Here is a 12,712-nt window from a genome sequence, read left to right as displayed (position 1 = left end):
GCCTGCAATGCTATTCCCCTGTATATTGTTACAACTTGGTCCCTTATCTTTACTCAAATACTCCCTCGTAGTTGAGGCTTTTTCTTGTCCCATATCTAAAATTTCAACTATATCCCATCATCCTGACCTTTCCTTTTCCCTTTTCCTAATGTATATTTCTCTTTAGCATGCATCACTTAAAATACAGTATTGTCTACCTTGAGTGAGTCTTAGGTCCATGAGAGGAGGATTTTTTGGTCTGTTTCTTTCTTACCCACATGGAGAAAAAGTACATAGTACCTGGTATAATAGACACTGAAAAAAATGTTGAATGAAACCAATAAGGATCTCATGGAAGTTAAATTCAAGTGGGGAAGAGACTTTAATTAAGTAATTGCATTCACATGTAAATATATAATTAAAACAGTGATGTTTGATATGAAAGAAAAGTACACATCTCATAACAAGAGACCTAACTGGCCGAGGGACCAGTGAGAGCACTCCTGGTTGGGAGGTGGTGATAGCTCGCCTCTCAGTCAAGACCCTTTTTAGATTATGGAAGGAAGGGAGTATATGGAAGGGAGTATATTTCTTCTCTACATTCCATGCCCAACTCAGAAACTTTCTAATCACATCCTTTGTTAAACCATAGAACTCTACCCTTCCCTATTTGTCCTACACCTGTCCTCACCCCATCAATACCAGGACTTTAAGAGGGAATTTCTGAAGTGAGCGTTAATTCAAATAACAGCTAATGCTTTGAATTCTTATTATGGTTAGGCTTGTGCTGAGACTTTAAATACAAGCTAGGCAAATTTAGGAAAACTGGTGGTGGGGGCATTCTCTTGTAAGCTCCTGAGTTGTGATCAAGGTCACTGATTCTCTTGATTACGAATTCTTTGCTCCAGTGTGGGTCCCCAGAGGGGGATGGCATGATGCTAGTTCACTCTAAAGGACTCTCTGGGAGAGGGTGGATTGAATGTGGGGCAAGCCTCACTTCCCTTTACAATCACTTTCCTCCAGTACAACCACACTAAATTGTAAAGGTGCAGCAGGTTTAAATATTTATTTCTTTATTTGGCTGCATGGGGTCTTAGTTGCAGCACTCGGGATCATTTGTTGCAGCACGCGGGCTCAGTAGTTGCGGTATGCCGGCCCTCTAGCTGTGGTGCACGGGCTTAGTTGCCCCGCGGCATGTGGGATCTTAGTTCCCCAACTAGGAGTCGAACCCTCTTCCCCTGCTTTGGAAGGTGGATTCTTAACCACTGGACCACCAGGGAAGTCCCAAGGTACAGCAGGTTTTTTTTTAAAGGGAACGCTATTTATTTATTTATTTTGGCTGTGTTGGGTCTTCGTTTCTGTGCAAGGGTTTTCTCTAGTTGCGGCAAGCGGGGGCCACTCTTCATCGCGGTGCGCGGGCCTCTCACTGTCACGGCCTCTCTTGTTGCGGAGCACAAGCTCCAGACGCGCAGGCTCAGTAGTTGTGGCTCACGGGCCTAATTGCTCCGCGGCATGTGGGATCTTCCCAGACCAGGACTCGAACCCGTGTCCCCTGCATTGGCAGGCAGATTCTCAACCACCGCGCCACCAGGGAAGCCCGGTACAGCAGGTTTTATCGAAGCTTTGGAGAGCCAAAGGGAATGATACATGTGAGAGAAGTCACATACATTAATTCATTGTCATATACATCAATACATTAATTATAGCTTTTTATAGTTTGAATATTTGCAAGGAATTAAGCTCTACACAGGAGCTCTGCTCATGACCAAACCCCACTCCTAACCTTGCTCACCTGTCTTCACGTCCACTCCTCTGTTACAATACCCTACCCTGTGTTGTCATGTGTTATTCTCACCCAAGGATCTAAGCTTCCTCTCTATACATTCTTTTCTCCAAGTCTAATTATCTGTGGAATAATTCCTCAGGGCACCAGAAAGACAGGAGATGGTCACCTTTGGCATAGAACAGATGAGTGAGGAACATAGGGACGGAGACTTTTCAAAATTCCTCTAAAGGGAATTCCCTGGCGGTCCAGTGGTTAGGACTTTCACTGCCGCGGGTGCGGGTTTAATCCCTTGTGGGGGGAACTGAGATCCCACAAGCCCTGCAGCACAGCCAAAAAAAACAAAACTAAAGTTCCTCAGCAGAAGACAAGGTGGGATCATCCAAGGGCATGTAAAAATGTGATCCTTTGTTTCCTCAGATATGAGTTGCACTTTTATCCTATTATCAACCAATTGTCCAGAGAATAACACAAACACAAACACACACACACACACACACACACACACTTCCAAAGAATAAATATTAATTCTCAGAGATGGTAACATCTCTAAATCCAAAAACTAGAAAAAAATTTCCTAGCTGCCCCAATGGGAAGACCCTCATTGATACTGCAGGTGGTAACTTCACATGATTAGGCAAAACTGTATTGCTCCTTTTGTATATTCTCTCTTTTCAAATTATGACCTTTTGTTCTGGCCAGAAATAGGAAAATAGGCTCATTGATGATGCACATGCTTCTCTTTTGTTTAGTTTTGGTTTGGTTTGGTTTGGTTTCTTGGATTTTAACCTTTCCCCCCCCTTGGCCGCACTGTGCATGGCATGTGGGATCTTATTTCCCCGACCAGGGATCCAACCCATGCCCCCTGCAGTGGAAGTGCAGAGACTTCAACTACTGGACTGCCAGGGAAGTCTCCAACCACTTTTAAATGCACAATCCAGTGGTATCAATTGCACTCATAACGTGCAACCATCACCACTATCTGTTTCCAAAACTTTTCATGACCCCAAAAAGAAAACCCATAATCATTAAGCCAAAACTCACCATTCCCCCCCACCATCCAACCCCTGGTAATCTCTGTGAACTTGCCTATTCTGAACACTCATAAGTGGAAACATACAGTCTTTGTCCTTTTGTGTCTGCCTTATTTCATTCTGCATAATGTTTTCAAGACTGATCCATGTTATAGCATGCAGCAGAACTTCATTCCTTTTTATGCTCAGCCTTACTTCAAAACCCATGCAATGCTGTCATGCTGGTAAAATAAATCAACCCTGCCGATCTTATCCGTTGATGATATCAGTTTAGAAAACTTCATCAGAGCTGCACAGAGGGGTTTTCCCCCCATATTACTGTGTCTGTAGAATTGGGTTTGGCTGCATATGTCAGGCAAACTCAATAGATGTCTTATGCAAGATACAATTTCTCTCCCACATAGAAAATGTAGACTGTTGGCCTAGTGAGTAATTAAATCTAAATCTAATTGAAGCATGGACTTTGGAGCTCTTTGTTTTGTCAAAAGAGTCTCTGTTGGCCATTTTTAGCTAGAATGTTTTCCCATCTCTCAGTTCAATGATGGAACGTGAGTCTTAGCCAGGCAGCAAAGAAATAAAACACTACATATTGGGAAACATACAAGACCAGGCAGTATGGGAGAGAATAGAGAAAGGTGGCCATCAAGTCAGTTCCTCCAAATCAGTTTCCAAAGCAGAATTATCTGTGGATATTTATTCTATTTTATAAATTAGATTTGATAGGGTTGGCAGAATCTAATAAACACAAAATAGTCAATGGACATTTTTGTATCCTATCTCCTGTTTTGAAAATCTTACTTTTCAGTGTATAGGCTACATAAAGAAGATTCTCTCCAACATACACAAATGTTTTAGATATCCAGTACTTGAAAATGAAGGTGCTAGGGAGGAAAAAAAATCTACTGTGTTTGTTTTGATGTTCTATCCCTTCGGGGGCAACTCAAAAAGTGCTTCTATAAGTAATTTATAAAAAGCATCTTTGAAAACTGAAATACATTCAATATTTATTGAAGGCCTATTATGAGAAAGCTGAGCTTTGAAAGGGAACAATTATGCACATTATAGCTCAAGGAATTTATAATTGTGTTTAAAGCTTTAAAATAGACAATACTGGGACTTCCCTGGTGGTCCAGTGGTTAAGAGTCTGCCTTCCAATGCAGAGGACACGGGTTCGATCCCTGGTTGGGGAACTAAGATCCCACATGCCATGGGGCAACTAAGCCTGCGCGCTCTAGAGCCCGTGCGCTGAAACTACTGAGCCCACGTGCCGCAACGAAAGACCCTGCATGCCACAACTAAGACCCGATGCAGCCAAATAAGTAAATAAATAAATAAAAATAAAATAGACAATACTTAAAATGACAATATAAAAAAATTAAATGTCAATATAAGACTAAAATAAAAATGACAGAATCATAGCATCTCAAAGTTGAAGAGACCTTAGGGTTCATCTAGCCCTGTGCTTCTCAAAATGGGATACACATATCTTTACACCTAAATTTGAGTACATGGCAATATATCAGGGAGTAGGTCAAAACTACAAGATAAACAGGTCATGTTATCCTAGAGCATAAAAGATTTCCAAAGATATGGGGAAAATAGTGTTTGTATTTAAAACTATTTAGAGTAGAATATAATATGTATGTTAGTTTTCCTTACACTTATGCTTTTCCCCATTACCCTCTATCACCCGCATTTAAAAAGTAAAAGTCCTCATGACATGGAAGGTTTCAACAATTTTTATTCTCCCCATATGGAGAGTAAGCCCACATCTGGCAGGCCCACAGGTAAATAGAGCATCATGTAAAATGTTAAAGAGAAAACATAGATTGCAGGGAAATTTCAGCTCAACATGGGGGGCGGTTTGAGATTATAGCCTCAGATACTCAGCATTTCTTATTTTACTCTTCTTTATAGGACAGTTTAATGGGAAAAACAAATAGAGAACCAATGATTCCACAATTCTTTGTAGAGAATTTTTGCTAAAGCATCCCAAACAGTGGTCTCCTACCCTCTTGTTTAATCCCATTAACAGGACACCATTGCCCACTCGGTGCCATGAGTTCAGAGGAAGGAGAGACTCCATAATCTAAAGCTTCATAATAGACCTAGTTCTTTTTTTTTCTTTTATAAATTTATTTATTTATTTATTTTTGTCTGAGTTGGGTCTTTGTTGCTGTGCGCGGGCTTTCTTTAGTTGCGGTGAGCGGGGGCTACTCTTAGTTGCGGTGCACGGGCTTCTCATTGCAGCGGCTTCTCTTGTTGCAGAGCACAGGCTCTAGGTTCACAGGCTTCAGTAGTTGTGACACATGGGCTTCAGTAGTTGTGGCCCACGGGCTTAGTTACTCCACAGCATGTAGGATCTTCCCAGACCAGGGCTCGAACCCGTGTCCCCTGCATTGGCAGGCGGATTCTTAACCACTGTGCCACCAGGGAAGCACTAGGCCTAGTTCTCTTTTTTTTTTTTTTTTTAATTTTATTTATTTATTTATTTTTGGCTGTGCTGGGTCTTTGTTTCTGTGCGAGGACTTTCTCTAGTTGCAGCGAGTGGGGGCCACTCTTCATCGCGGTGCGCAGGCCTCTCACTATCGCAGCCTCTCTTGTTGCGGAGCACAGGCTCCAGACGCGCAGGCTCAGTCGTTGTGGCCCACGGGCTTAGTTACTCCACAGCATGTAGGATCTTCCCAGACCAGGGCTCGAACCCGCGTCCCCTGCATTGGCAGGCAGATTCTCAACCACTGTGCCACCAGGGAAGCCCTAGGCCTAGTTCTTGATTGAGACTCTGATGAATGGATAAAATTTTAATAAATAAAGAGTACAGAGCAGAGAGTTTCTGGAGAACAGTCTTTGAAGATAGACTTGGGCCCTACAACTGGACCTTTCACCTGTGAAACACATGACACTGGGAAAGAATTGTTCGCAAAGTCATTCCAAGAATCTACTTAGCTTTACTGTGTGAGTGAGAAAGCATGGTATCTGGAATACATGACTATGCTTGATAAAATTTCTCATCCTCTCTCCAAGTGGCAGAAACAACATAAACAAAGGCAGAACTGTAGGAATGGGCTTCCTATGTTTTAGTAACGAGTCGCTTATTCTGGTTTGAGTGATGGCTCATAACAAAACAATAATGACAGATAAAAATGAGATGACATTCACAATTCATATAAGCTGCTTAAGGAATGCTTTCTAACAAAATGGAGACTTAAATAACTTGCATAATGGCTGTAAAAAAATTATTAAAGAGGCATGATTCATCCAGCATAAGGAAATAACTTTATTTCTCAGAAATCTATAGTTCCTGCTCACCCTTCTTCTGTTAAAGGAAAGAGAAGTACATCTCTTATGATGACAATAGCATTTTTCATTCCTGGAGATTTGGAGTTAGTGAGATTAAAAGAAACAATTTTGTGAGGTTTCCTTCAGCTATTTTGAAAGTTACTTTCCTTACTAACTACCTTCTCCCCTCACCAACTTCTCTTGAAAAGTTAAAAACCACAGAAACAACATGACTTGGAAATTGTGCCTCTGGTGGCTGAGTTAAGTCTTGGACATCTGGACTTCACCATGGGTAACCTTCATGAGAAGAACAAAACAAGGTGCTGGGGTTTCATTATGGCCAGTGTGTGAGGCCAGACGGCCCCCTGGGAATTCTTCAGGGTATCCATTCCTGTGTCTGAGAGATGAGATGCTCAGACAATGACTCCCCAGACCACTATTTTTGGACACCAGGTAGATTGTTCAATATGATACTTTGTTGTTTTTGAAAAGAGCCCAAAAAGGTTTCCGTGTGGGTTTAAGTGTGGTTTTTGGAGTACTTCAACTTCTGCATTTCCCAATTTTTGTTTTTCTCACTTTACTGCCAGGCATATTACTGAATTTCTCTGGGGGTATGAAGAAGTTGAGGGACATATACAGGAATTACTCACTCCGCTTCTGCTATGCAGCTGCCCAGGACTTATTGAGGTTGAGAGAACAAATAAATATTCATCAAAAGCCTGGGGCTGGTCAAAGGTCTAAAAGAGTTATTTTTGATGGGGACATTAACCAAAGCTTCATTGATCACACACATACAAGAAAGAATAAAAAGTTAGGTTTCTATAATCAAACATATGAAAACTTGAATTCTGTCTCCACCATTTCCTAGTGAATTGTGTTTGGGTGTTGCCTGATGCCATATGTTTTTTAGTTTCCCCATGTATAAAATGTGAATAAATAATAGTAATAATAGCTAACCTTTTTTGTGCACTTAATTTATGCCAGGTTCTTTGCTGAGCATGTTGCATATATTATCTCATTTAAGTCTAAGAGGTAGGAACTATTATCTCAATTCTCAGATGTGAACACTGAGGCCCAAAGAGTTGAAATCATTATCTTACGATTGCTAAAAATAATTTAAAATCAGTGGCTCTGCATGTGGCCTAGTGCATGGAAGGTATTCTATAAGAACAACTACTTTTATAAAATAGTATCTTCTAGGGACTTACCTGGTGGCGCAGTGGTTAAGAATCCACCTGCCAATGCAGGGGACACGGGTTTGAGCCCTGGTCCGGGAAGATCCCACATACTGCGGAGCAGCTAAACCTGTGCGCCACAACTACTGAGCCTGTGCTCTAGAGCCCACGAGCCACAACTACTGAGCCCGTGTGCCACAACTACCGAAGCCTGCGCGCCTACAGCCTGGGCTCCGCAACGCGAAGCCACCGCAATGAGAAGCCCGCGCACTGAAACAAAGAGTAGCCCCTGCTCGCCCCAACTAGAGAAAGCCCGCATGCAGCAACAAAGACCCAACACAGCCAAATAAATAAATAAATAAATAAATAAAATTTTTTTAAAAAGTAGTATCTTCTAATAGCTGATAATATTAAGGAGACCAGATACTTGAAAAAATAAATTATTGTCATCAAAGTTAACTCCTCCCGTGGTTCAAAGTTTTCTGATTAGCAATGAAATATGAGTGCATAATTTTGAGGTTCTCATACTTTGAGGTTTGAGCAAGTGTATAAAATTGCATGTTCCAGTGTTTAATCCCTGCAGATTTTTTTTTGACTCAGTGATTCTGGAGTGCAGCCCAGGACTCTGCCTTTTCAACAAACACCCATTAATTCCAAGCAGGTAGTTAGTTTACATTGGCCTAGTAGACCTCTAAAGTCTTCCCCAGCGGTAAAATTCTATGATTATGTGACTTTATATACTTTTGAAAAAGTGTGTGTGTGTGTGTGTGTGTGTGTGTGTGTGATGTGTTTGTTTGCTTCCTTAATAAGCAATTGAAATGCCAGGGAAAATGAGAAGTGCTCCAAATAACATGCAGGTCTTTCTCTTTGTGGGTATGTGTATTCCCAAGACCAAATTCCATAGTATTTGTTTGCTCAGTGATGTAGTATAAGGAGTGATGTGATTTCATTGGTAGAGATAATATTTTTTTAAAAAATTAGTTAATTAATTAATTAATTTTTGGCTGCGTGAGGTCTTCGTTGCTGCGCGCGGGCCTTCTCTAGTTGCGGTGAGCAGGGGCTACTCTTCGTTGCGGTGAGCAGGCTTCTCCTTGCGGTGGCTTCTCCTGTTGCAGAGCCCAGGCTCTAGGCACGCGGGCTTCAGTAGTTGTGGCACGTGGGCTCAGTAGTTGTGGCTCGCGGGCTCTAGAGCTCAGGATCAGTAGTTGTGGCGTACGGCCTTAGTTGCTCTGCACCATGTGGGATCTTCCCGGACCAGAGATTGAACCTGTGTCCCCTGCATTAGCAGGCGGATTCTTAACCACTGCACCACCTGGGAAGTCCTGGTAGAGATAATCTTGATAAAAACAGCTCTAAAATGAATAAGGGACAGGTTCTGAAGTAAGGATAGCAGATTAAATGTTACCTGCAGAACTGCTATTCTCTACTCTGTCTAGTGACCAACACTCTTTGGTATCAGATCATCCCCTCTAGGAAGCCCTGGCACCATATTGGCAAATTCTTCCTCCTTGGCTCTCACCTTTTCTGAAGATCTGTGTTGATCTCTGCCTTCTGCAATAATCATTCCATCACTACTAATTAGATCACATCACCTTTTTTTTAAAAAAATTATTTATTTATTTTATTTATTTATTTTTGGCTGCGTTGGGTCTTAGTTGCGGCACGGGGGATCCTTTGTTGCGGTGTACGGTCTCCTCTCTAGTTGTGGTGGGTGAGCTCCAGAGCTCAGTAGCTGTGGTGCAGAGGCTCTCTAGTTGTGGTGTGGGCTCCAGAGTGCGCGGGCTCTGTAGTGTGGCATGCGGGCTTAGTTGCCCCATGGCATGTGGGATCTTAGTTCCCTGACCAGGGATCAAACCCGCATCCCCTGCATTGGAAGGTGGATTCTTAACCACTGGGCCACCAGGGAAATTCCCACATCACCTGTTGATTTAACTAAATTCAGTATCTTTGAGGTTTGAGAAACAGCTACTTGATATCAAATAGTCCCAAATTCCTTAGTGTGTGAACCTGGTTTCCTCCCCCCAACAAGACCCCCATGTTTTTCACCACCCCCAACCCATCCACACATTGGCTAAATGCACCACCAAGATCTCTTCAGTTTGTTACCAGAGGACAGGAAGAGTTAATTTCCTCAGTGCAATTAGAAACTCAGTACACTCAGCACCTTGGTTACTTTATTCAGCATGGCCCTGCCTCTCACATGTCCTGGTTACTTTAGACCTCCATCCACAGGTTCCTTAAAGGAGGTATGGCTACAACATAAAAAGTAAAGTAGAAGTTCTTCCTATTAGTAATTTATGTCCTATAGAGATAACCTTAAATCCTGATTATGGCAGACACAAAAGGCCACACAGCGTATGATTCCACTTATATGAAATGTCCGGAGTAGATAAATCCAGAGAGGCAGAAAGCAGATTAATGGTTATTCAGGTGCTTGAGGGAGCAGGGAATAGTCATTACTGCTTAATGGATATGGGATTTTCTTTTCAGGGTGATGAAAAAAGTTTTGAAGGTAGATAGAGGGGGTAGTTGAACAACAATGTATGCGCTAAATGTCACTGAATTTTATATTTTAAATGGTTATTTTTTTTAATATAAATTTATTTATTTAATTTATTTATTTTTGGCTGTGTTGGGTCTTCGTTGCTGGACGCGGGCTTTCTCTAGTTGCAGCGAGTGGGGGCTACTCTCCGTTGCGGTGCACGGGCTTCTCATTGCGGTGGCTTCTCTTGTTGCAGAGCACAGGCTCTAGGCACGCGGGCTTCAATAGTTGTGGCATGCGGGCTCAGTAGTTGTGGCTCACGGGCTCTGGAGCGCAAGCTCAGTAGTTGTGGCGCACGGGCTTAGTTGCTCCACGGCATGTGGGATCTTCCCGGACCAGGGCTCGAACCCGTGTCCCCTGCGTTGGCAGGCGGATTCTTAACCACTGTGCCACCAAGGAAGCCCTAAATGGTTATTTTTATGTCATGTGAATTTCACCTAAATAAAAAATTTTAAGAGTCCTGATTAATTCAGAGACTTCAAGGGGCTGAACACCCGGAAAAAGGGTGAGAGTGATGATGGGTATTCTCTCAGCTGTTGGTATGTGAAAGCAAAGGAGAAAGTCCGTAATAAGAGAGGCAAAGGTGATATATACCCTGGAACAGAGAAGAAGAAAGAACAGAAACGGGAATGGGAAGAAAGAACCCAGACAGAAATGGGAAATTCACTTGCTTACAGGGTGCTTACAGGGAACTGAAGGCTATGGGTGGGACTGTACAAACTTAAGCATCTCTCTGTCCCTGAACAAGAGGAAACACAGTATAAATTAAAGCATTGCATTATCTCTGATCAAAAATAAAAGCTGAAAAGAAAACAAGAAAACATGTGCCATTGTAAGAGGTGAAAGTAGAAACAAGTTGAGTAATAAAGATGCTACTCTAATCTCGTTGATGGAAGAGACCATGTCTTACGCATCTTTGTATCCCCAGCACTGTGCCAGGCTCAAAAGTTGTTGACCTAAAGATAATGACTCACACTGACATGGGGGCCTATGTGCCAAGTGCTATTCTTTCTTTTAAAAAAAAATTTATTTATTTGGCTGCATCGGGTCTTAGTTGTGGAATGTGAGCTCTTCATTGTGGCATCTTTCATTGCAGCGGGCTCGGGCTCAGTAGTTGCGTCTTGTGAGCTCTAGAGTGTGTGGGCTTAGTGGCCCCGCAGCATGTGGGATCTTAGTTCCCCGACCAGGGATCGGACCCACGTCCCCTGCATTGGAAGGCAGATTCTTAACCACTGGACCAGCATGGAAATCCCCCAAGTGCTATTCTAAACATCTAATTCATTTGATCTTAAAATAGTCCCCAGGGTTCAAAGACATTGTGCTCTCCTTTTACAGATGAGGAAACTGAGGCACAGAAAGGTTAAGCTCACAATGATGGAGTCAGGATTGACACCATGTGGCCTAGCACAGAGTTTGTGCTCTGAAACACTTTCTCAATTTCCTGAAGAAACCAAAGAAACCATGATGAAAAGGTTGACTAAACTAATTCTCCATCCTTCTGAGAAGAGGAAAAACAGGACCATCTTTGGCATTTCGCATGTTCTTCCATGTTCTTCTAACCAAATCCATGGCTCACAACTACTGGCTGTCTCCACAGAATTCCAGAGAAACACAGTTGCTGGGTAGTGCGTGTGGTGTATGAAAGCAAAACGGTCGCCTGCAGTGTAGAGTCCCTTACAAACCTTTAGCAAGCTAGTAAACTACCTCTGATTTCTAAACAAAATGTTATTGAGTTTTCCTTTTGCAACTGAACGAGCATTAACCTCAGTTTTAGACTTAGTTCATGCATGGTTCTGCCCCACTAAACTTTATCCAGTCAGTGGGGCTCTTCATTTCTCTAAACCTTGTTCCCTGTCTGAAAAATAGGAACAAAGACCCCTCTGCTGCCCACCTCACAGGGTCACTCTCAAAATGAAATAATGATGTTTGTTAAAATGAATGAACAAACAAAACACCTGGCAGAGCAGTAGGGTCCAACATGTGAGGGAACTTTGGCCACAACAAGGACCGAAGAGTTCAGGGCCGGGAGCTCAAGGCCAGGACGTCTCCCGAAGGCTGTTGGTCAAGCTGTATAGGTTTCTGGCCAACCAACTCCACCTTCAGCCAAGTTGTGCCCAAGAAGTTGTTCATGAGTTGCTCCAACCAGCTGCCCCTGTCCCTTTCCTGGATGGTCGGGAAGATGAAGTTTCCTGGCTGGGAATACAGAATGGCTGTGGTTATGGGAGTTATACCTGACGATGCGCGTGTCTCAGTATAACCCCCAAACTGATGATGCACACCTGCCCAAAGTTCAGGTGTGCGCTTCAGGGGAGCAGCCGCGCCCAGAGTTGCATCCCAAAGGCTGAGCTGCATCCCCAAGGCCAGAGGCAAGATCCTTACTTTCCACCACCTGGCTCTGGACTCCCCCAAGAGCTGTGGCACCGTCCTGCCCTCCGGTCCTCTCAAGGGTTGCAAGGTGTTCAGGTGTCTGGGCGAGGCCCAGGGAACACCGCACAGCTCCACCCATCCTGTCTGCTCTCCAAGCGCCAGAGGCCGACCCGCCAGCCGACCCGCCAGCCGCTGCTACAAAAACGAACCTGCCCTGCCAAAAGATTTTTGGATACTTAAAAAATTAAATTTAAATTAGGAAGCTCAAACTGTTGAGAAACTAGCATCGGTGGCATTGTACACCCTTAGCAGGCTTCCATACCTCTCCACGCAAAAGCTAATCCACAAGGGTCATCTCACTTTGTCACAAGAGAAAGAAAGAAGAGAGTCAACCTACTCAAGGACAGTGAGGGAGAAACCAATCAGCTTAACTAGGAAAAAAGTCCCATAGTTTTACTACATAATAGTCTTACAGGCGCCAAACCTTTGCATACATGGTCTTGTTAATCCCCAGAACCACTCATAAGGCAGATGTATCACCACCAATTTACAG

General features: G+C 43.1%; 1 protein-coding gene and 1 pseudogene across 1 annotated transcript in view; both read left to right on the top strand.

Annotated features, from left to right (window-relative positions):
* RIMKLB (ribosomal modification protein rimK like family member B) overlaps positions 1-12,712 on the top strand; it is a 122,076-nt gene that overhangs the window by 33,762 nt on the left and 75,602 nt on the right. The window lies entirely within an intron of this gene.
* Positions 10,310-12,418, top strand: LOC133101757 (large ribosomal subunit protein eL18-like; annotated as a pseudogene).

The sequence above is a fragment of the Eubalaena glacialis genome, chromosome 11 (genome assembly GCF_028564815.1).
Source record: "Eubalaena glacialis isolate mEubGla1 chromosome 11, mEubGla1.1.hap2.+ XY, whole genome shotgun sequence".
Taxonomy (NCBI): Eukaryota; Metazoa; Chordata; class Mammalia; order Artiodactyla; family Balaenidae; genus Eubalaena; species Eubalaena glacialis.
This window is presented reverse-complemented; position numbering and strand designations above follow the sequence as displayed.